The sequence below is a fragment of the Lycorma delicatula genome, chromosome 13 (assembly GCF_047948215.1).
Source record: "Lycorma delicatula isolate Av1 chromosome 13, ASM4794821v1, whole genome shotgun sequence".
NCBI lineage: Eukaryota > Metazoa > Arthropoda > Insecta > Hemiptera > Fulgoridae > Lycorma > Lycorma delicatula.
In genome coordinates, this window is record NC_134467.1 from 13,691,712 (window position 1) to 13,717,106 (window position 25,395).

Consider the following 25,395-nt stretch of genomic DNA (forward strand, 5'->3'; position numbering starts at 1 on the left):
TCAACATGAAATGCGGAAAAATCAATAAAGATAACAAATTTAGATATATAGAAGAAATAGTCTAAATTAATTATTTAGATAAAAAAGCCAATCAAACAAGAATGAGTAAAATAAAATTAGCCTACCAATTAACAAAGGATATTTTCATCAAAAAGAACATATCAGTAGATGCAAAAATAAAGTACTAAAATACAGTAATCAAACCCCAGTGGACCTGTTTTCATCAGATGCATCTTAACTTCGAAATCGGTTAAAATAAATCCAATACAAAAATAGTAAGTAAAAACTTGACGAATTCTAGCACCAAAGAATACAAAAATGGATGCAAATAAAATTCAAATAAAGTTCGAAACGATGAGGATGTCAGGATGTTTGAAGGGAACTTGGCAAATCAGAAGTGAGATAATTGGAAAAATTTCATAGGAAAATCTTCATGTGTTCATCCTACAGTCCTTACTTAGTTCCTAGTAATTGTTTTTTTTTTCACCTAAACATTGGCTTCCATCACTAGGGTTTGATGATGATAGCAAACTGAAAAATGGCGTTAATGTGTTGTTTATGTCATTGCCGGCAGAATTCCGTGAAGAGAGAGAGTGAAGAAGCTAGTGAAATGCTATGAAAGATGTGAAGTTGAAGGCAGCTTTCTAGAAAAGTAGTAAATAAATGTAGGTCTTATGCCTAAGTAATAAAGTTTGTAGATTTTTTGTTTTGTTTTTATTTCAAAATGGACCTTACTTTAAAAACATTCTTCGTTACATATATAATTACTCTGCTGTGTTTCTGAAAATAGCAGTAAATATCATATAGCAGATAATTAAATTAAAAATGATTGATTAATGCTGAAAGAAAAATACAAAAATTCAATAGTAATTTATTTGTTACAAGTAAACTGCTATAAATTATATTTTATAATCATGTCAGATTTATATAAATAAATCTAGCTCTCCAAACTGCCAAGTTTTCTAATTGACTTTGTTACGTAGTACAACAGGTATTTATAAGTTCATTTGTTTATTTATAAATCCATGCAAAAATAAAGAAGACACAATTTTTCAGGAAAAAGAAATTTTTTTTTATATCATAATCTCCTATCAAATCTACGTAGACATAGTCCTGTGATGCAAGTTTTTCAATCACATCGTTATAATAAGATTTATTCAAGTCTTTAAAATAGGCAGGTGTTTCAGCAATAGCTTCATAATTTTGGATAAATTTCTTTCCAGCAAGCCACAGCCGCCAATAATAGAATTATGAATGATCTGATTGAAACCTGTTATATGCTCCTAACACAGATATGGAAACTAAGAATGTATGTGGAAACTTAAAGATGAATGACAAATCCCCTCTCTTGATTTTGCATGGATTTATCAAAGACATCTTTTATATACTTTATTTATTATTTTTATTCATAAATAATAAATAATTTATTAAATAATTTCTTTAATTTTTGCTACTTTAAGTTCTTTTTAATTTATGTTTTTTGATCCTATTTCTTGTAGCAGTAAATAAATATGCCTTGTGGCTTAGATTTCAATGCATGATAAGGAAAGTTTGTTTATTAGTATCGTAATAATAATGCCTAATTTATGATTTAACATCTGTACCAATAAATACTGCCAACAAATCTGAAACCTGAATTAAAGAGTTAATACTTGATGAATGAATAAAAATGAATGGAGTAGTGATTTTTTAACGTTAAGTTGTATAAGTAGAATTTAGTTATTTTTTAACTTTACAGAGTAAATTTAATGAGGATTTTATTCAATAATAGAATACGCAAAATCAAATGAGTAATGTTATAAATTTTATACTGATTTATTTTCTTAATTTTTTAAAATGTACTGAATATTAATTATTATTTTGATTGTATTTTATACAGATATTATTTTTAATTTCTTTTTTCTGTGTGTGTCTATGTTTCTTTATCTAAACCTTGAAACTTTAAAAAAAAATTTTATAATTATATTATAGTTCAGTTTCCTTTATCTTTTTTGAATTTGCATTGAAATTTTTAATCTTATTTCAGAATGTAGTGTGTAGCACTGAAGAGGTTTCTTTAGGGGACAGAAAACAACATTTCACTGGGGTGAGGGAAACAGTAATAACATTTGCATGTATGCATGTATATTTTTTGTAAATAAATTACATTCGATGTAAAGCTTGTTTAACTTTTCAGTTTTATTTGTTATGGTTTATGGTTTTGATTATACACTCAAGTTATTTCTGTGGTAAAAATTATCTAGTATTAATAATTTTTTTTATTAATACCATTATTATTACTTTTCACATCAGTGATGCACTGGTAAATGTCACTTTATTTTATCTGTATTACTTGATAGATTTTAGTTATTTTTTATACTTCATCTGAGTGTTCTTAATGTGTTTGCTAGCAATAGTACTTCATATATATTCTTTGCACCTCGCTTTCAAGTTTTTATGGTGTTTTATTTTTTCTCTAATAAATATGTATACATTTTTATGTACATAAACAATCAATTTAAAGGTACAATACCTTAATACAAACATCAGTTTTGATTAAAATAATAACTGCAATCCTGTAGCCAAAATTGTTTTTTAGTGGATGTCCATCCATTAACTAAAATTAGTATTAACAAGTAATAATTGAGAAACTCGGGAGAAACAAGTGCTTGGTATACACACTCATATATATATATATATATTTTTTTTTTTTTCTCTTAAAGACAATTTTAAGTAATATTAAACAAGAATGATTCTGAGAGTTGTTACAGATTTGTGACATTTATATAAAAAAACTTCTGGCTGATTATACAATGTTCCAAAAAGAATCATCCAATTTGAATTATTTATATTTTAAAAAATATGGAATATAAAGACTTTAAGATTAATTTTGTATTAAAGGTTTATTCTGAAACTTTTTTACATATCAAGTCATAAGTGCTCAATATGCTCCCCTTGGGATGCACGACATATGTCCACATAGTTGAATTTGTCCTACACTTTAGCAAGCATTTCTCTATTCACTGCTGACACGGCTGGTGTTATGCATTAAATAAAATTGATTATCTAACTAAGTAATATTTTCTTATGAACATTAAATGAATAAAACAAAAATTATAATTAAAAAAACAACTAATTAATTAATAAATAACAAATAATATGTATTCCGGGTGTAAGAGAATTATCTGAACACCTTTGATATTGAGTAAATAATTTATTTATTAAGCTACAAAAATGGATTGTAAGAATTTAGAAACAATAAAACTGAAAGTTTTTTTTTACCTGTAATCAAATATATTCAACGTGTGCACTATTAGTAATTTACAAAATATCCAACCAATAATCAATTTCATGTCATGTTTGTTGTAACATATTCACATCTGTGAGTTCAAATGCGTTAACAATTCTCTTCTTAAGGTCTTCAATATTCACTGCATGAGTTTTGTATACATTATCCTTGATGAAACCCCACAAGAAAAAAATCATATGGAGTTATAACCAATGATCGAGGTGGCCAAGTGATCAGACCATTATGTCCATGCCAGAATTTGGAAACGTGCTGCTGAGGGATTCACGCACTAACAAACCCCAACCTGACAGTGCTTCATCTTTTTGGAATATGATTTCAGATTGCAACTCTTCAAACTAAGAGTGAACAAACCTTTCTAACAAGTTAAGATAGATATTAACGTTAACTGCTGTTTTCACAAAGAAAAAATGTCCTATCATACAATTGTGAAGCAGCCCGCACCAAACATTAATTTTTGGGCAATCACTAATACAGTCAAATATAACGTGTGGGCTCTGTGATCACCATATTTGAGTGTTCTGAGTGTTTACTTTTCTAGACGCATGAAATGTAGCTAGTCTGAGAAAATTTTAAGGTAACAATCATAATTTTCAATTCTGTCATTTCCACAGCAAATTCCTTTTTAGTAGTGCGATCTTGTAGTGTAATGTGCTGCAATATTTGAAATTTTTAAGGACGCAATTTTAATTGTTTGTTCAAAACATCGCATACAGTAGATCGCGGAATATTGAACTTGCGCACTTTTGACAACAAGAAAACACACATACCAATATTTCTGGATGATCATGGGAACAATTTTCAACAACTACTGTAAGATATTGCTGTACTACAGCAGAGCAGATGTACAGTTACTTTTTAAATGCACTGTATATAAAGAATGTACATATAAAAGGATGTTCTATGAAGAAACGGAGAAACTTTCTGGACATGTTCTACTTGTGAAAATTATGAAAAATGTTCATATAAAGTGGCAGACTGGTATTGAAATGCTTTGTTATTGAGTTATGGCTAGCAAAAGATTTTATCTGCATTTCAACTCTTCTAATAAAAAGAAGCCCTACTGTAATTTTTGGGAACGAAATGAAGGAGTAAAGTTGGTGATTTCTAATATAATTTGAGCAGGGAAATAAGATAAAACAGGTTTTAGAACTGTAATTCCAGTAGTTAAAGATATTCAATGTAAAGCACAAAATTGGTGTCAAAAAACAAGTTTTTTTTCTTTTAGGATTGTAGTACAATAGCTTTGTTTAAATGACTAACAAATGTTAAAGATACATAAATTTGAAACATAGAAATAAATAATAAAAACAAATTGTTATTCATAATGGATATAGTGACTTATTAATTGATAATATACATAAAAAACAAATTTCAAAAATTAATAGTACAACAGTTCTAAAACCAATAAATAATACGCAGAAAATTTATAACGTGTTTAAAATATTCATATACTGATAGCATTTAAAAGTATAACTAAAGCTTATGATAATGATAAATATAAATCTGCATATAAAACAAATAACCATATAATAAAATATTTAAAAAAACAATCATAAGATTCATATAATTTATACAATTTATGTGAAATTTATAAAATAAAATGTAATGATTGTGATCACATATATATATAGGTAAAATTAATAGATCTTTTAAAGCCAGATTTCTTGAGAATTTTAGACACTATAAAAATAAAAAGTTGGGTTTCTCTAATGCTGCTGACCACTAACTTATGAAAGTTAGTGGTCTAACTTAGTTAAACTAAGTTATGATGGTTTAGGGATGTTAAGGAAATGAAAAAAGAAAGATTACCTTAAAAAAATAGTTACAATTTGAGGATTACAGAAAACTACGTTTGACCAAAAGTCAAATTGATAGAAACAGAAATGTAAAAACTAGACAGATGTGATATTGGGAGCATGATTGATGAAAGATTCATCAAACAGTGAAGTTTATGGACAAAGGACATGGGGGATAGTCACTGAAAGAGAAAAACAGAAAATAATACAAAAATTTCACAGAAATATTAAAAAAAAATTTATATTGATAAAAGTGAATACTTTCATTGAGTTTATCACAAGTCAATGAATGTTTTATCAATATGGAAAATTAATGTCGCTAACATTTTTAGAGATTAAAATATTTTTCCCAGTTTATAAAAATATCTCTGCAGGATTGAAGGGATCACACTATAAAGTTCAAATAAAATCAAATAGCAAGATAAATGAAAATACCTACTCAAAAAACAAAGGTCGAGCAACATTATCTCCTTTAATATGAGCTTGCCAAAATAATAAATATAAATATGGAAGAAGTCGATAACGAATTGTTAATGCTTTACGAGCTGAATCAATTACTACATCTTTTCCTAATGGTGCTGGATGCTGTGCCTGCTGATAAAGTACAGAAAAAACAATACACACATAAAAATGGAAACAAACAAATTTATACATTAAAATATTAATATGCAGGATGTTCAACTTAAAAGAGCCCCTTCAACTCGACAGTTTATATTATGTATATTTTTCTTAAAATGAATATGTTGGCGAGATAGGTAAAATAATGTGGAAGATGTTGGTATGAGTGGAATTGGAGTGGGAAGGGCTGTTTATTGCCTGTACAGCTGAGTACTCCAAGTCTGTATCAAGCATTGGCTTTTGAAAAAAGTTGTTTCAAACAACAACATGTGTTGTTGTTTGTTAAAATGTGGTTAATTGTTGAAGAACATGTATTTATGATGGAAACTTACTTAGAAATGAAATCTCATGTTGTGCCTCAGTGAAAGTTTAGGGAGAAATTTGAAGGAAGCGCCTGTGAAAAGTATTGTTAAAAAATTTTGTGAAACAGTTTCAGTGTTAGACCGGAAACACGCCTGACATAGGTTAGTTTGAACGACGCAGGTCGTTCAGTACATTAAGCGGTTACAATATCTCTTCGTAAATCTTTGTGGATATTAATCCAGGAAAAGAACATTTCATTAGATTCAGCCCACACTGAAGTGAGGAGAATGCTGAAATGTTATCCGTATTGAATGAAGGTTTTCCATGAGCTAACTAATGCTGATTATGTTAAAAGGGTTCACTACTGTCAACGATTCAAGAACTTCATTAGATGTAAAATTGGTATTTTAGATCGAGTGTTTTTCACAGATAAAGTGTGATTTCACCTTGGTAGATATGTTAATTATCAGAACTACTAGATCTAGGGTACTGAAAACCCGTACATTTCTTTGAATCTCCCCATATAAAATAGACATACAGTGTGCGGTTTCAAGACAACAAATAATATTATTTTTTTTTTTTTTTAAAAGCTGCGGATGCTGTTGTCTACCTAGAAATTATCCAACAGTTCATAGCCTTATGCAAGAGGATGAGTGTAACTGCTGGTTGCAACAGGATAGCACACTTGCTGTCATACAACTCACTCTACTATGATACTACAGAATTTTTTTGGTGGAAGAATCATTTCTAAAGGATTGTAGCAACATAGATCCCCTGATCTAAGAAGTCCAGACCTTTTTCTGTGGAGTTTCTTAATGAAATTGTTTATAGGAGCAATCCACACACCCTGCAGGAATTGAAGACAAACATTACCGATGCCATCCAGAAAATAGACAGGGTACTGCTAAAACGAATAGCTGGGAACATGTCAAGCATGTTGACGAGTGCATAAAAGTGGATGGTCATCATTTTTAACACCTTCTGTAAATTATTAAGTGTTTGTCAATAAAATATTATTTATAAACTAAACTACGTGATGGGGTCTCTTTTGAACACTCTGTATATTGAAATATATAAATTTATATATTCATGTTTGTGCATGTATGCGACACAGATATATAAGCATTAACACAACAAAGAAGACAAAATACAAAGTCTCAGATAATATACAAAGAAAGTAGAACGACTATTGAAATGGATATATGTTATACATAAAATAAAAAAATAAGTAAAAATAGTACAAAGATGTGTAGTAATAGGATCATAAAAGCATGAACAATATAAAGATATTAACTCTACTGAAATCAACAAATTATGAGCAGATAAAAGTAATTAACTTGAAATAATTTTACCAGGTTAGGTAAAAGAACTAAATATAAATAGTTTTTTAGAACTAAATATAAAGTTATTTTTAATTCTATAATACCAATTACAAAGTATTTAATTAATTAAACACTCAATATATCAACTAAGGTATACTTACAACACAATCATCAGAATTATGAGTACATGAGAAGGGATAAAATGCACCAAGTTGATACCATCTCTGACAAAGTGCAACTGTAGCATTTTTTGAAAACCACAAATATCTGCTCCAATTAATGGTATACCAAACATATTCATGTTCAGAACATCTGAAAATAAAAATAAAACTCCTTTTAATCAAATCAATTTTATTTAAATAATTTGTAAATAGTGTTTTACAAAATGAAAACAATAAACTTTTAAATATGTATATTATAACATAATTTCATTTTCACACAGTTCTAAACTGTATCGTTTCATTTTTAACGACAAAGTTTAGAACAAGTTATTATGTGTGAGCTTCACAATTAAATTAAATGTGCATACAATACAAATTTTAATCATAATTAACAGGTAAAAAATAAGACTGTATACACTATGACTTTTTTGAGGTGAAAAATGTGCTTTTGCATTTTAATTGCTCAGAACAAAGATATCATAAAATGACATTAAAATCAAAAACACTTGAAAATAGTATCACAACTAACATCTCAAAAACTTACTTAAAACTAATATCACAGAAGGAATCTAACATATATATATATATATGCATACATGAGGTCTGTAAATAAAGTAATGAGACTAGTTTTTTTAGCAGCGAAAGTGGCAGCACTGTAAAGTTACTAGTAAGCATATGGTTATATTAGGTAGTAATATTTTTAATACTTTTAAAAATTGAAAAGGATATGTGGAGATGACGTTCTGTCATAAGCCCAAGTTTTTAGGTTGTTAAAAGCATTTTCAGATGGTCGGGAATCAGTTGCAGACAATCCACGCTCTGAAAGACTGTTAACGTCAAAAAGTGATAACAATGTTGAGCAAATCAGAGACTTGATACGGTGCACCAGTGATTAACTGTCAGAATGATTGCAGAACAATTGAATTTGAACCATACTACAGTCCATTAAATTTTGACAAACAAATTGGACATGAAAAGAGTGTGCAAAATTGGTCTAAAATACCTCACTGTTGAACAGAAAAACAGGGTGGAAGTGTGCCGCAAACTTTTAGGGCGAATTGAAACTGATCCTAATTTTCTAAAAAAATGTTATTACCGGTGATGAATCTTGGATATTTGAGTATGACCCAGAAACAAAATGCCAAAGCAAGAAGTGGCACACTTCAAACTCACAAAGTCCAAAAAAAACAAAAATGAACAAATCAAAACCATGCTAATTTGTTTCTTCTACAGTAATGGCATTGTCCATGAGGAGATTTTGCCTACAGGACAGAGTGTAAATCAATATGTTTACAGAGAAATTCTTTAAAGACTGTGAAAGAGTTAACCATGTGAGACCAGCCATCAAAGACTGATGCTGCAGCATCATGACAATGCACCTTGTCACACTGCACTCTTAATTAATGAGTTTTTCGCAAAAAAAAACTGTCCTGTAGTTTCTCAATTACCTTATTCACCAGACTTGAGTCCCTGCGACTTTTTCCTGTTCCCGACTTTAAAAAGACACCTCAAAGGAGACCATTTTGGAACAGTAGAAAACATAGAAAAAATTTAACCGACCATCTGAAGGATATTCTGGTTTCTGAGTTCTTCATAGCATTTGACTGCTATGAAGAGTGGGAAAAACTATTTGAAGCATTGCGCGGCTTTCCAAGGGAACTATTTCAAAGGTGATAGAGGTCATGTATAATTGGATTGTAAATAAAAAGTTTTTCTGAACCAGTCTCATTACTTTATTTACAGACCTCTTATATATATATATATATATATATATATATATATATATATAAATGTTGAGGATTTAGAATTTAAAACTTCAACCAAGTCTGAGAAGAGTGTAAAGGGCCCCTTCACGGATAACAGTAAAATATTAAACTAACTACAAAACAGGTATATAGACTAATAAAACAGTACACAAATAAAAGGAAAAAAATAGAAATAGTTAAAGGATGAAAATAGAAATAACAAAATGAAATAAAAATAAAAGCATCACAACTGATGATATTCAAATGCAATGAATGAAATCACTTTCTCTTTATCAATTGTGCTAGCACAGTCACCCAGAAAACACTGTATTATGGTAAGGACTACAATACAAGCAACTATAATACAAAGATGGAAAGTAACTGTATAAACACTATAAAAAATATTAACATTTTATCTTATTAAACTAATCAAAGATGAAATCAAAAGAATGGCATATAAAATAAGTCTATATTAGTCAAAATCTTCTTCATCTGGGGTGGCCTTAATTATTAAGTAATAACATGTTTAAAAATAAGTATATTAGACTTGATTTCAAAAATTTAAATAAGAAAAAAATTGTTTATGTTAAATAAGGTAGAGAATTACTTAAAATAATTTGTCAATTTTAAAATTGATAATTACAATCCTGGAACTTGATTAAGCTTCTTAATTTTTATTAAATCACAAAGAAAACAATATTATTTGATACTATACAAAATAAATCAGATTTTTCTGAATAAAGTGACAAAAACATAAAGTACTTCAAAAAGATAAATTTTTGCTATTAAAAAGAAAAATACCAATAAATATTGACAATGTTCTTTAGAGTAATGCAATTGGAATTTTTATTATAGTAACAAAAGGGTTAAATAAGATATCTAGCAGAAATTGATAAGTATCTATATAATAGACTCTGGATAAACTTCAATTATGAATTCTGATGTAAGTAAATGTTAGCTAACTTCAGGATATAATTCATAACAAATATTATGGATATAATGGAAAGAATATTATAACAAGATAAGTTTAAATTTCAATTATACAAATAGATAAAAAATCAAACTATCATTGTAATTAAATAAACAAGAGTGAAAGGGGGATAGAAATTTTTACTTTTAATATAATTTACACAATTATTACACTCAAAGCCAATAAATTTTACGTAAAATTTTTTACCACATGTAAATAATATTTTAATTCTTCTAATCTACAATTAACGTAAAACTTGAATGAACCTGCTATAGAATGGTACAAATCATCCCATACAGCAACATTATCACCAGTCCATGATCCACTATATTTACCTTGACCAACAAATGTTGATCGGCTAATAATGAATGGCCGTTTATTTGTTATCTCAGTTAAGGCACTGAAATAAAAATTTACAATACATCATAAAATACAACTGCTATATTTCATTAAAAAAACATGTAGTATTATATTTGATATTACTGAATTATTACATATTGGGTCAGTATGTACGTTTCAAAACATGTCAGTTAGAACGGTCAAAACAGGTCAGCCAGTTAGATCTTTTCATTGCCTAGGGGTTAGAGGCAGGCAATGAAAGCATCTAACCAGCAGGCTGATCTGTTGGACTAGACTTATGAGCAGCGGACAGGGAGGCCCGTTTGAATAGACAACCCGGCAGGCTTTGCTTTGTTGTGGATCTGGCCCAGGGGAAAGGGTGGAAAAAACAAAAAAAAAAAAAAACATATCAGTTACAGTATTGAATCAGATGAGAAATTTTCAAACTACTGAAAATACTCTTATGAATAGGAAAATTATTTGTACATTGCTTTTTTGCAATATTTAAATGCACATTTTTCTTGAATTTCTTACTAAATTAAATGTTTTTTAAAACATATTAATTATATTATGCAGCAGTGATATTTAGCCATTTATTAGTTAAGATAATATATAGAATATTTCTCATTATAAAATGCAAACTGATTTACAGAAAGTTAAATACTCACGTATAAATCATTAATAAGATGCATAGCGATAGAATCATTGTAATAAGGATAAAATCAAAACCTAAACCGACAACGATTGTTAACGTCTATATGCCTACAAGCGCCCATGATGATGATGAGGTAGAGTGTGTATACGAAGAGATTGATGAAGCAATTAAACACGTAAAAGGAGATGAAAATTTAATAATAGTTGGAGATTGGAATGCAAGCATTGGAAAAGGCAAGGAAGGAAATATAGTGGGTGAATACGGGCTGGGCAAAAGGAATGAAAGAGGGGGCCGACTTATAGAGTTTTGCACGAAGTATAATTTAGTAATTGCCAACACCCAATTTAAAAATCATAATAGAAGAATATACACTTGGAAAAAGCCAGGCGATACTGCAAGGTATCAGATAGATTATATCATGGTTAAGCAAAGATTTAGAAATCAACTCGTTGACTGCAAAACTTACCCTGGAGCAGACATTGATAGCGACCATAATTTGGTGATAATGAAATGTAGATTGGGGTTTAAAAACCTGAAGAAAAGGTGTCAGATGAATTGGTGGAATTTAGAGAAGCTTGAGGAAGAGGAGGTAAAGAAGATTTTTGAGGAGGACATCGCAAGAGGTCTGAGTAAAAAAGATAAGGTAGAAAATGTAGAAGAAGAATGGGAGAATGTTAAAAAAGAAATTCTTAAATCAGCAGAAGCAAACTTAGGCGGAATAAAGAGAACCGGTAGAAAACCTTGGGTTTCAGATGATATATGGCAGCTGATGGATGAACGTAGAAAATATAAGAATGATAGTGATGAAGAAAGTAAAAGGAACTATTGGCAATTAAGAAATGCTATAAACAGGAAGTGCAAACTGGCGAAAGAAGAGTGGATTAAAGAAAAGTGTTCAGAAGTGGAAAAAGAAATGAACATTGGTAAAATAGACAGAGCATACAGGAAAGTTAAGGAAAATTTTGGAGTGCATAAATTAAAATCTAATAATGTGTTAAACAAAGATGGTACACCAATATATAATACGAAAGGTAAAGTCGATAGATGAGTGGAATATATTGAAGAGTTATACGGAGGAAATGAATTAGAAAATGGTGTTATAGAGGAAGAAGAGGAAGTTGAGGAGGATGAAATGGGAGAAACAATACTCAGATCTGAATTTAAGAGAGCATTAAAAGATTTAAATGGCAGAAAGGCTCCTGGAATAGACGGAGCCTGTAAAATTACTGCGCAGTGCAGGTGAGGAAGCGATTGATAGATTATACAAACTGGTGTGTAATATTTATGAAAAAGGGGAATTTCCGTCAGAGTTCAAAAAAAGTGTTATAGTCATGATATCAAAGAAAGCACGGGCAGATAAATGTGAAGAATACAGAACAATTAGTTTAACTAGTCGTGCATCAAAAATCTTAACTAGAATTCTATACAGAAGAATTGAGAGGAGAGTGGAAGAAGTGTTAGGAGAAGACCAATTTGGTTTCAGGAAAAGTATAGGGAAAGGGAAGCAATTTTAGGCCTCAGATTAATAGTAGAAGGAAGATTAAAGAAAAACAAACTGACATACTTGGCGTTTATAGACCTAGAAAAGGCATTCGATAACGTAGACTGGAATAAAATGTTCAATTTTAGATTTTTTTAATTTCATTAGTAGTTATGATGTGTTCTTTCTAACAGAGAGGCATGTTGAATCTGATGTGGTAGATTCCTGGGAGAATTATTTTTCAGGTTACTCCATTTGATGGCTACCAGCTACCAGAAATTCACCATGGGAAGACCTAAAGGTGGAATGGTAGTAGGCAATAAATGGAATGGGCATTATTCTATTTCAGCATCCACAGAAGGAAATTTTGTTGTTCCCTGTTTATTTATCAGGAAATAGTGAAGTATAATGGGAAAAAGGTTTTTGTGAACTGCAAAATTGGATGGGGGATCATGTGGAAAACAGATGTTGTCTTCTGATAGGGGATTTCAATGTGAGAATTGCTAGTGATCAAAGCACGCCGGAAGAGTTAGATATAGGTGCCAGGTTAGAGCACACAAGGCACTCTAAAGATGTAGTTGCATTTAGAAAGGGTCTAAGATTAATAAAAATGTGCATCTTTTAATTTAATAGTGTTGAATGGAAGGATGGGTGGTAATAAAAATGGAGAATATACTTTTATTGGTGGTAGGAGATCATTCCTTAGTTATAGATTTTGACTGTCTCGTTTGATGGATTAGATATAATTAAGGATTTCGTAGTCATTCCAAATGCATTCTCTGCATCATATACCACTACAAATTGAAATTTATGGTGAAATTAATACAGATAGAAATTCTGCCCTTGCTCTCAAAATTACGTTGGTCTAGAAGTGATGATTTAGTTTACACAAATAGGTTGTGAGAATTATGAATAACATTACCTGAAAATACAAACGAGGTGGTTGATGTTTGAATGATTGTATTTATCTAATAATTTAAACTTCGATGGCAGAAAAGTACAAGTAGTACTGCTCAAACAAAATTGGTCTGAAGCTAAGTGTAGGAAGGCCAGGGACAGGGTGTTTAGATTACTTAAATTGTACCACATTAACAATTCAGAGGTAGTTAAGAGGGACTATATGGATGCTAATAAAGAGTACAAAAGGTTGTGCAGGAAGAAGTGTAGCGACCATATATCTGAAATATTTGATAAATTTGGTAACGTGAGGGACAGTTTTGGGAATTATTTGTCTTTTAAGATTAAGCCATATATGAGTGCAGGCGATATCAGTCTGGATGTTTGGAATGCTCATTTCTCAGCCTTGCTTACTGCCAATGATACAAGTTTCGATACAATTTATGCATGCCCAAATAGAGAAGACGAACAGTTAGACCGATTAATCTTAAAAGAGGAATTGACTATAATAATTAAGAAAGTCAAAAACAATAAGGCCCCAGGTATTGATAGAATCCCATTCGAGTTTTACAAACAGGCTCCAGATGAATTTTTATCCCTAGTGCTGAATTTATTCAATTTTATCTTTAATTCGTGTAGCATTCCAAACTCAGTAATCTTCCCCTTTGACAAAAAAGGATCATTGCAGGAATTCGGTAACTGTAGAGGTATATCCTTTCTGAGCTCTTTGTTGAAACTATTTACCGGTATCTTATTGCACAGATTAGAAGAGTGGATATCCAGGAATGGGGTTTTAAATTAATACCAGGTTTTTGCAGAGGATACTCTGCAACAGATAATGTTTTTAATCTTTATAGTATAATTAACCTTAAGGTTTGTAAAGAAGGAAAGAAAATATTTTTATTTTTTATAGATTTAAGGCTGCCTTTGATAACATAGACCGACAAGAATGTTTCTATAAACTCACCTCCTAGGATTATCTGGTAAGTTTTTAAATTTGGTGCAGGTATTTTATGAAGATACTAAATCTTTTGTCTTGTTAGATTAACAACGTTGTCTTATTGTAATGCGGATTTTGCAATTTGTTTCTAATTTTAACACAAACCGTTGATTTGCATTATTTTAGTAAGATACTATCTACTATTCTATCTTAGGTTACGTTGATAATAAATTATTGTTAAATAAAATTTTTGCAACAATTTCTGTTTTTTAAATTAAAAATAAATTTAAAAAAAAACGTGTTTAATAAGATGAATTTTAATATAAATGTTCAAAAAAAAAAGAATAATTATTTATTTGTAATTTTTGAAAGCGTATATTAAGATAAAATGTAGTCTAGATCTTACTGTTAAAAATGATGATTACAAATCATATTTGAATTTTTTTTAAAGAGAAAAAGTTAAAATAATGAAATCTATATAAATAAAAATGTAAATGTTGTTAGTTTGTTCAAAATGTTAAATCTATTAAAGTTCTTCACCGATTGCTTGGAAATTTTGACGCAACGTTGCATTCGAATATGCGCGTGTATTTATATACCTAAGATGTCACACCTGTGACAGGTAAAAACGTGATTTTTTTTAAAAACAGTGCTATCTGTTGGACGTAGTAGCAACATACGCTGTACTAAATATTTTACGATTCCATTTCAATGTTTCCGATATGTAGGTCCCCGCTATACACTAAAAAAGTACTGGACCGATTTACGGGCGGGAAAAAGGGAGAAAGGAGAAAATAGAAAAAATAAAAAATGGGAAAATGGGGGAAAGAAAGGGGAAAAGAGCAAAAAAAGAAAAGGGAACGGGACGAAAGAGGGAGGGGGAAAGGAAAATAATTGAAAGAGAAATGAATGAAGGAAGTGAGAAAATGAGAAAAAAGAGGAAAATAGTAGAAAGGGAAAGAAGAGAAAATGAAAAGTGGAAAGAGAGGAAAGAGGAATGGGGAAAGGGAAACAAGAGAAGTAGAAATGGGGGAAGGAAGTGGAGAGATTGAGGAAAGGTGAAAATAATAGAAAGGGAAATGGGAGAACGGGAAAAGTGAATATGATAAAATGTCGGAAAAAGGAAAATGGGGAAAGGAGGAAAAAGAAAAGGGGGGAAACGGTAAAGGGAAAATTAAGAAAGGGTAAAAGGGAAAAGTTAAATTTTGTGAAATTCTGTAATGTTAGTTTTGTTAATGTTTTATCAAAATTTCAATTGTGTTCATTTAATTTATACATACACACACACACACACACACACACACATATATATATATATATATATATATATATATATATATACATATACTGAAATCTAGCAATAGCGAAGCATTGCCGGTTCGGCTAATTTAATAATAAATATAAGTTTAGCGTTTATTTATTTAAAATGTTATAATTTTTTTTTTATAACTTGAATAAATTGTAATTTTTAATAGGGTTCCGTTATAATTTACGTGTATATGTGTGGTATATTAAAAAAAAAGACCTGACAACAGTGGGTTATTTCTGATACACGGCTTACATATGCATACACACGTAACTTAATTAAAAATATTTATCATTTTATTTAAACGTAATATTTTTCGTTTATTTAATTCAATTATTCTCATTAAAGCGCGCGCACATACCGTATTTAATTCATGTGGATATGTCAGGACTAGCGGCGACGGTCGGAACTATCTAAAATAATGTAATTTCGCAACTTAGAAAAAACTAATTTTGCTTCTACGGTCGGCAGGTTGAATAACTGCGGGGCTTAACGTACCAGGTACGGAGTCAACCGGACGATCGAATTCGAAACCCAATCGAACCGAGTTACTTTACACTTTAAATATTAATTCATTTATTTAATTCTACGACTCATTTGTGATATTACAACATAACAGACGACAACAAAAGCATTTTATGTAGGGGGGTGCAAATTTTAAAAAAGTATTTTTGCAGATATTGTTATTTTTTAATCTTTAACAAACTTTCCCAAGAAAAATATGATCTTAATTAGGCAAAATCTCAAGATATTGAGGGTGACCTTGCTCTACAGTCTTACTGATATTTTAATTTAAAAATTTAATGGCATCAATGCCCTATACATAGAAATAGTTTAACTAACTTTGGTCAAAATCGGTCCAGTAGTTCGGGAAATATAAGGTGATTTAGAGACCAACACCGAACACTTATACGTTAATAGAACATTAACATCTGAATAATTTCCACGTGGTTTTTGTTTTTTTTTATTTTTTGGTTCCTTAGGTGTCAAAACGTCAAGATTCGATAAAAACCGGATATACCCAAATTGGACCGATTAAAATACTTTTCCTTGTACAGTTATAGAACTATCTAGACGTGAGAGTAAAAAAGGTATAGGATTACATTTTTCTTTATTTAGAAAATACAAAAAAAGATAAAAACGATTTCCACCTTAAAGTTAGAAAAACTTCAAAAATACTCATTACGACAATGGTTGCATGTTAAAAAAATTTCACATGTTTCGCATACGACAAGCCCTTGCTTCTTACAATTCCAGCAATATTTTTGTCATCCCTTGTCATAAGGGTTGGTCATATCAAAACTTTTTCAGATAAAAGTTTTAGGTAATATTTAGAAGACTAACGCCGACTTTTAGACCGATTCGATTCTGTGCCTATTAATGGGATGTATGATTTTTTTTTGTCTTTGAAACCCCATTTTTTCCACTACGTGGGCCGATGGTTGGTGATATCAAAACACTTTATTTAGATAAGTTTTAGGGCTTTATCCATAGAATAGGTATTTAAACGAATTCGATATTTTACATAATAAGAAAGTTATAGTGATATTTTGTTTTTTTCGAAAAAGCAAAATATCGCTATATGATTTTGTCCATTAAGGAACTCGACCGAGATTTTGGTTCGTTTTATTTTATGTATCAATTTGAAAAAAAAATGGCGCAGAATTACGGCAGTTAATGTGTCTAATATATATATACTTTTGAACGGTAACTTTGGTTAATGTTTTAAAATATAAGAGAATATTTTATCATAAAGATACAAATAGCGCTTAAAATAATCGAACTAAAAATGAATTACATAACTTAATCGGTTAATTAAAATTAATTATCGGCTTTTTTAAATTACATGAAACAAATTTTTTGTCTAGCGGTTAGTTAGCATGTCATATAAATTAATCTTACCTTCATAACATATATTTATACCAGTCGAACGTAAATTTCAAACAAGAATTACGATTAAATATATGTAAATATACAAACAACTACTAATTATAGAAAAATAATTCAGTAATACGCTAAAAAAAAGTAATTAAACACAACCGAACAGATAACAACTGAAGACGAACAGCTAGCTACTTGAATAAACACGTTAATTCTTGTAACAGTGCATTAGCGAGACGACGGACGAATGTCAACGAAAAGACGCGGAAATACCCGAACTAATACTGTACCAGACTTGCTTGTTCCCCATACCGCCACAGTCTTTTACGAGTACATTTGCTTACCTAATCGTTGCACGGCAGATAAGTTTCAACTAACTAAATGTAATGATTTTTTTTTTTTTTTGGAGGCAAAAAACGCTTTCGCGTTATTATCCCCCGGAATAATATATATATATATATATATATATATATATATATATATATATATATATATATATATATATATATAAATCAGAAAATACAATTAGCCTAGAAAATAAAACATTTAAACTAATAAAAATTTTTTTAAAATACATTTAAAATTAAATTCACAGCCATTTTTACAGCATTTTGTAAATTCACATAGAATTAAAATAAACATAAATATACACCCGTACATATCATCCTGTGAAGTAATACCTGAATGGTAATTCCCGGAGGCTAAACAAGCGAAAAAAAGAACGCAAATATAAAAAAAAAATGTATATATATTTATAAATGTCCAAAAATCTTAAAATCTTTAAAAATCGAAAAAAGTTACTACTATATGTAGTAACTGCCTTTACTAGGATTTTAACCTTAGAACTTTGGACCGGGGTTCCTTTCTAAACCTTTTTTTATTTTTTTTTCCGTTTCTGAACCTTTTATTTTTTGTCTTTAAGCTCCGGAAACCCGTTAGGTATTGTTTCAGAGAATGAGATGAATGATTTGTAGCGTGTGTGAAAATGACATGCCTGACCGGGATTCGAACCCGGGACTTCCAGATGAAAGGCAGAGACTCTGCCATTCGCCCTACGGAGGCCAGCTCCGTTTCTGATCCTTTTTTTCCCCCCTACTCCCCTGGGCCGGACCGACTTGATGGTATTACGCCACCCAGGGTAGTGTCCGTTACTCTAATTAGCCCTCCCCAACTACCGGCAATATACCGGCATGGCAGGTCGGACTAACCGGTGGCTCTTTTGAGGTTTCTTTCATTTTTTGTCCTTTATGGCACCACACCATACCTCAATGCCGTGGTGTGGCCCATGGATCTTTTGATATTTTTTATTCCTACCAAACACACCCGAGGAGTCCTCAGCAGATCATTGAAACCAGCACACCTCAGCATGCTGGCTCTCACTGCTGAGGCTGTCCACCCCACCTAACAAACTAGTACCCCGTATTTCTTTCATCTATGTTCTTTTATCTTCCGTGATGTACTTCGCCAACTGAATTTTTTGTATGTTCGAATTCGACGCTCTCAAAACGAATATAATGCAAGCAGACCAAATTACGAGAAGCATGTACGCATTAATTTGGAACCGATAAATCATGTTTGTATAGTTCATAAATGCATTTTAATACCCGTCTTTATCTAAACAGCTTAAAATTTATTTTAACTAGGTTTCATCGGGTTACTATTATGGAAGGGTAAATATTCATTACACTTTTTCTTTTTTTGAGGGGGAGGGTGGGTGTGGACCTAAAACGGATGAGAATGACTTCTATATATTATAATTAACATAATATGTGTGTATTAATTTAATCGGTCGCTAAATAATGATCACACGACTACTGGTGGCTCGTAGCTAAAATAAGTGGAAGTGCTAAGTGCTATTCCAGAAAAAATTTTCTATGCCTTTTCAAGTCAACGGTTAAAGTTTTCTGTTTAATAAAAAACCCGGAAAAAATGAAGCTGGAAGCAGGATAATAAACTAATTCTACACTTTATCACGTTAAAGATAATGGTACATAATTTAAGCCTTAACTAGTCGCGACGGGTCTATATCACCCGAGACACTATTTTATATTCAAAATTTAATATTTTCCTCAATCGTATTAGGTTGGCAAGCCTGCTAATCTGCTATCGTAATCCGTTCTATCAGTCAATATCCAGCTTCCCTTAGTTAATGCAATATAAGTAACAAAGATAACCGATTTGACTCGACGCGACCAGTTGTGTTACACAACTTTGAGAGATTTTCTTAAAAATTTAGTCCACATTTTAGTACAAAATTTACTTGTTAAGATGTATCTCACTCGGGGAAACAAAAAAATTTATCAAAATAAAAATATATTTTAAAGAACACGACATTACTGTGAAGAATACAGAACAATTAGTTTAACTAGTAACGCAAAAAAAATCTTAACTAGAATTCTATACAAAAGAGGAGATTGGAAGAAGCGTTAGGAGAAGACCGATTTGGATTTTAGGCCTCAGATTAATAGTGGAAGGAAGATTAAAGAAAAACAAACCATCATACTTGGCATTTATAGACCTAGAAAAGGCATTCAGTAACATAGACTGGAATAAAATGTTCAGCATTTTAAAAATAATTACGGTTCAAATACAGAGATAGAAGAACAATTGCTAACATGTACAGGAACCAAACAGCAACAGTAACAATCGAAGAACATAAGAAAGAAGCCGTAATAAGAAAGGGAGTCCGACAAGGATGTTCCCTGTCTCCGTTACTTTTTAATCTTTACATGGATCTAGCAGTTAATGATGTTAAAGAACAATTTAGATTCGGAGTAACAGTACAAGATGAAAAGATAATGATGCTACGATTTGCTGATGATATAGTAATTCTAGCCGAGAATAAAAAGGATTTAGAAGAAAAAATGAACGGCATAGACGAAGTCCTACGCAAGAACTATCGCGTGAAAATAAACAAGAACAAAACAAAAGTAATGAAATGTAGTAGAAATAACAAAGATGGACCGCTGAATGTGAAAATAGGAGGAGAAAAGGTTACGGAGGTAGAAGAATTTTGTTATTTGGGAAGTAGAATTACTAAAGATGGACGAATCAGGACCGATATAAAATGCCGAATAGCACAAGCTAAACGAGCCTTCAGTCAGAAATATAATTTGTTTACATCAAAAATTAATTTAAATGTCAGGAAAAGATTTTTTAAAGTATATGTTTGGAGTGTCGCTTTATATGGAAGTGAAACTTGACGATCGGAGTATCTGAGAAGAAAAGATTAGAAGCTTTTGAAATGCGGTGCTATAGGAGAATGTTAAAAATCAGACGGGCGGATAAAGTGATAAATGAAGAGGTATTGCGGCAAATAGATGAAGAAAGAAGCATTTGGAAAAATATAGTTAAAAGAAGAGACAGACTTATAGGCCACATACTAAGGCATCCTGGAATAGTCGCTTTAATATTGGAAGGACAGGTAGAAGGAAAAAATTGTGTAGGCAGGCCACGTTTGGAATATGTAAAACAAATTGTTAGGGATGTAGGATGTAGAGGGTATACTGAAATGAAACGACTAGCACTAGATAGGGAATCTTGGAGAGCTGCATCAAACCAGTCAAATGACTGAAGACAAAAAAAAATCTAATATTACTAAAATATTTTATCTGTATTGACATTTTATTATTTATACGGTTATAATTACGGTTATTAGTCTATTATTAGATAATAACTTAATAAAATTTCCGCTAAAAAGTCTATAGTCCAAGGGTGTTTAATTTTAATTACTATGTATCCAGAAACTAATACGCAATTCGTTTTTACTAGATACCTTCTTTTTCGGCCTTCCAGCGTGTTTCTGCACACATTTGGAAATCAAAGAGCTTTCCGCCATTTTCTGATCGCAACTGAAAAAACAACTAAACCGCTTTCATATTCCTTCCACCGACTAAACTAGAAAAGGGAACGAACAAGGAACCTTCCGTTCACACACGGAGTAAAAAAAAAACTACCTTCACCAGTACGCCAGGGTCGGCACTGCAGGAGTGATAGCGCTCTCTTTTCCTTACAGCCTTGGGTTCAGCTTCTTATGTGAACATGCGCAAAACCAGCCAAACACCACGCCGCTAGAACTGTGAAGCACACAGTTCTATACAACGATTTTCGTATCTTTTTTATAAACCGGGGAATGGCTACTGACATTAAGCTTAAGGATTATATATTGTCCAAGTATAAAGAAAGAACTAAAGAAAAAAGGACTCGTTATACATATTAAATGTTATCGATAATATCGAGTGGAAATAGCGGGTGCTGCAGTTCCACAGTGCCTATACGCGAGCTGTCACTGCACGTGATTTAAAGGAATGTTAAAACATATCGGTTAATCATAAACGTTAAAATATTTTTAATCGCTTATAAAATGTAATTAAACCGTAATAATAACAACAATAATAATAATGTTTCTTCGGGAAAGTCTATTAGACTTTTCGCTGATAACTTGTTTAATTTTTTTCTACATAATTATATATATAAAAAAAATTATCGTTTAAAGAAAAAAATAAGATTTGTGTTTTATTTTTTTAAATTTTAATTCTACCGTAACTGTCGCAAGGAATTTACAAAAGACAGTATAAGTAAGAAAACACAGGGAAGTTATTTTTCAGTAAAATCTTTTTAAATCCCTTTGGATTCTACTAAGCTTTTTACGACTACGTGACTCCAGTGTTATAATACAATATGCATTATTCTTTATCAAATAAGAAAACTATGGTCGTTTATGTTATAAAAATTTATTTATTTTTTTTTATACCTGTAAGATGTCTAAAGAAATTTGACATTTTTTTTTTAAAGGAAATAAAAAAAAAGATAAATAATTGTTTTAATAGACTTTTTGAAAAAAAAGTACGGTATTACTTCGTTCGCATGGTGGGATTGAGGGGTGAAAATGAATTTCTTTACTTTTTGTACGTTCATTTAATTTGGGTTTCCTTATATATTTATAAGCTTATGAAAAAAAAAAATATGTGGCTCGAAAAATCTTCAAAAATACAAGATTAGTTTTATTAAAATTTAGTTATGCTTTAGAAATATATCTGAAGTTGCGCGTGTAAAAAATTAATGAAGATTGGTTGAATCGTTCTTGGGTTATGCTTATATAAAGATCGTAAAAATTTGAGCAAAGTTAGAAACGTGATTCGCTATGATACTGCAAGTTAAAACGTTGACGTTTCTTTATCTTCGGTATCTATTATTGTTACTGAATATTAAACCAAATTAAAAAAAATTGATGTCGACACCGCATGTCTTATATGCGTATAAGACATATAATGTTATAGCTCACTACAAACTGTTCAAAATGTTACATGATTATTATACAAATAAGAAATTCAGCAAATTTTTTTTTTATTTAAAAAATTAATAAAAATACACTACACTTTTGTTTATTATACTCATTTATTTGAATTATTTTTCACTTTTTTATTTTATTCCTAAAAAAGTAAAACGACGAATAGTAAGTAACATTTCAACACTTACTAAATTTACTGTGTTGAAAGGATGCAATCTGATAAAATATTTATATCTCTTTGTAAATCTATTTTAAATTTAAACTTATATCAAACTACAAAATTATTGTTAAGATAATAATTACTGTTAATTTCTTCTAAGATCACTATAGTTTCTATGTTGAGTACCGCTTACCTTTTTTAACTAAGAAAGAAGCTAATACAAGAATAAAGCTAAGAAAGATAAACAGTACTCAAACTACAAAGTTATGATTATAATGAGTATCTAGAGAATGTGTGCCTGCTACAGGTAAATACATTTTTCAGTCCCTTATTTACCTTTTTGCAGTTTTTCTTTCCGGTGAGCAAACTTGAATCATTGGAACATTTTTAAGTACGATGGTAAAAACGAAGATCTATGTGTATTGTACTTTGATGGTAAATCGTGTAAAATTGTTGTTCATAAAGATGTTTTATGTTTAGCCATGAAAGTAGAAAATATTTAACAGGAAAGACAAAAGTTGTTTTTTTCTTATTTTGTGTAAGGTAAATTAACTCTGTGCTTGTTGTCTATAAATGTTACCATTTACTAAATGGAATTACAGTATCTCAATTACTATATAGCATATGATTATTATCACAGTTATATTGATCGAAACAATCCTAGGTTTTAAAAATAATATTTGTGTTTTGAGTTTAGGGACGGTTAACATTAGGCTGGTTTGTAGCATTAGTTCTTTTATACCAGTCGATTTTAAGTCCTGTCAAAATGAGCTACCGTAATTATGTCTATGACAGATTAGATGCTGCTTTTGCACCAGTCACTTGGTGTCTGTTCTTCTCGTGGATTATATTCTGTGCACACACTGGTAATGGAGGTAAGCCCTGAGTACTATGTTACTAAAACTTTGAATTTATATCGATAACAGGCAAAATACTAATCGGACTCATGGGTTGGATAAAATTGATTAGAATAGACTTTCATTCGATATAATATACTCGTACTTCATATATGTAATGAGCAAAAAATACATTTTTTTGAATTTGTGATTCACTACTAATTATTACCTTAAATCTTTCATTTAATGGTTATTTATAATTTTTACTGACCTAATTCTTCATTTAGTACATCTAAATTTAAATTTAAAAATTGCCCGCTAAGATAACAGTTTTTGTATACTAGAAAAATTAGAATACAAAGAATACATATATAATCTATATTAATTAGGATATGAGAGAATTTTTATAATATAAATTTTGTTTAGAGAATGATTTTTTTTTATTCTCCATTACGCTTTAGCTTTATTGCATTAACTTTAATATTTGTATCATCAACAGGATATAAGTCACACTAAACCTAAACAAACCGTATTATTTTAAACTAATATTAAGATATAAGATTTATTTTAACTAACAAAATAATGATAAACATCATTATGAGTCAACAGATGGAAAAGTGTTAGTATTTACTGTACTTACTATTTTACACGCGTACATATAATTATGATAAAAATAGTTTATTAAGTCATCTTAACAGAGCAATCAATGAACTGAATTTTATACTACTAGAAAGAAAATGATACTTGTTCAATTACCAATGAATCCAGCAAGATGGATCAACTAATTTGTTTATTTCTATGGAGTTATGGTGTTGTAAAGTGTTTGGTTAGGGCAGTAGACGGACATTGACATAAGAAATACACCTTTTCAAGATTGAAATCAACTGACTAGTTAGTATTGTTTTAAACCTTTATTTTAATACTAATGTATGGTCTGCTCATTCATCATATTATGATTGAACATACCATGTACATCTTTTAACACTGAATTACTCTGTAGGTGCTTGAAACACTATGCACTTTCCCTGTGTGATTATCACTAAAAAATATAATTACAATTTTCAAGTCATTAATTGAAACAATTGTACTAGTATATGTTAAACAAAGAAGCATTATTTTTAAATATTAGTATTAATTTTACACTTATTAGCTCTTCAATAGAGTTGATTGGGTGTATTGGTTTTGGGAAAGAATAATTTTTTTAAATTCAGTTTTTGTATCGGTGGGAATTTCTTTTAAACGGTTGTGTAATTTGTTAAAAATGGTAACTGAAGGCATTACAATTCTTAGAAGCCAAGATTTTGAGCTGTGTTACATGAAAATACTCTAATAGCACCAGTGTAATGGATCAAGGTTTCTTCCGATTAAGAAGAAAGAAAAAATAAAGAAGAATATAGAAAAAACCAA

The 25,395-nt window shown here is 30.3% G+C and overlaps 1 protein-coding gene across 2 annotated transcripts in view; it reads right to left on the minus strand.

The window, feature by feature from the left end:
• LOC142333932 (uncharacterized) overlaps positions 1 to 25,395 on the minus strand; it is a 137,361-nt gene that overhangs the window by 107,981 nt on the left and 3,985 nt on the right. Inside the window, exons 2-4 of one of the 2 annotated variants that reach the window (XM_075381557.1) lie at positions 10,471 to 10,604; positions 7,490 to 7,640; positions 5,525 to 5,679 (exon numbers count right to left, since the gene is read on the minus strand). The gene's annotated coding sequence lies outside the window, so the exon portion shown is untranslated. The remainder of the gene's footprint in view (positions 1 to 5,524; positions 5,680 to 7,489; positions 7,641 to 10,470; positions 10,605 to 25,395) is intronic. The other variant, XM_075381558.1, reaches the window with a different exon arrangement.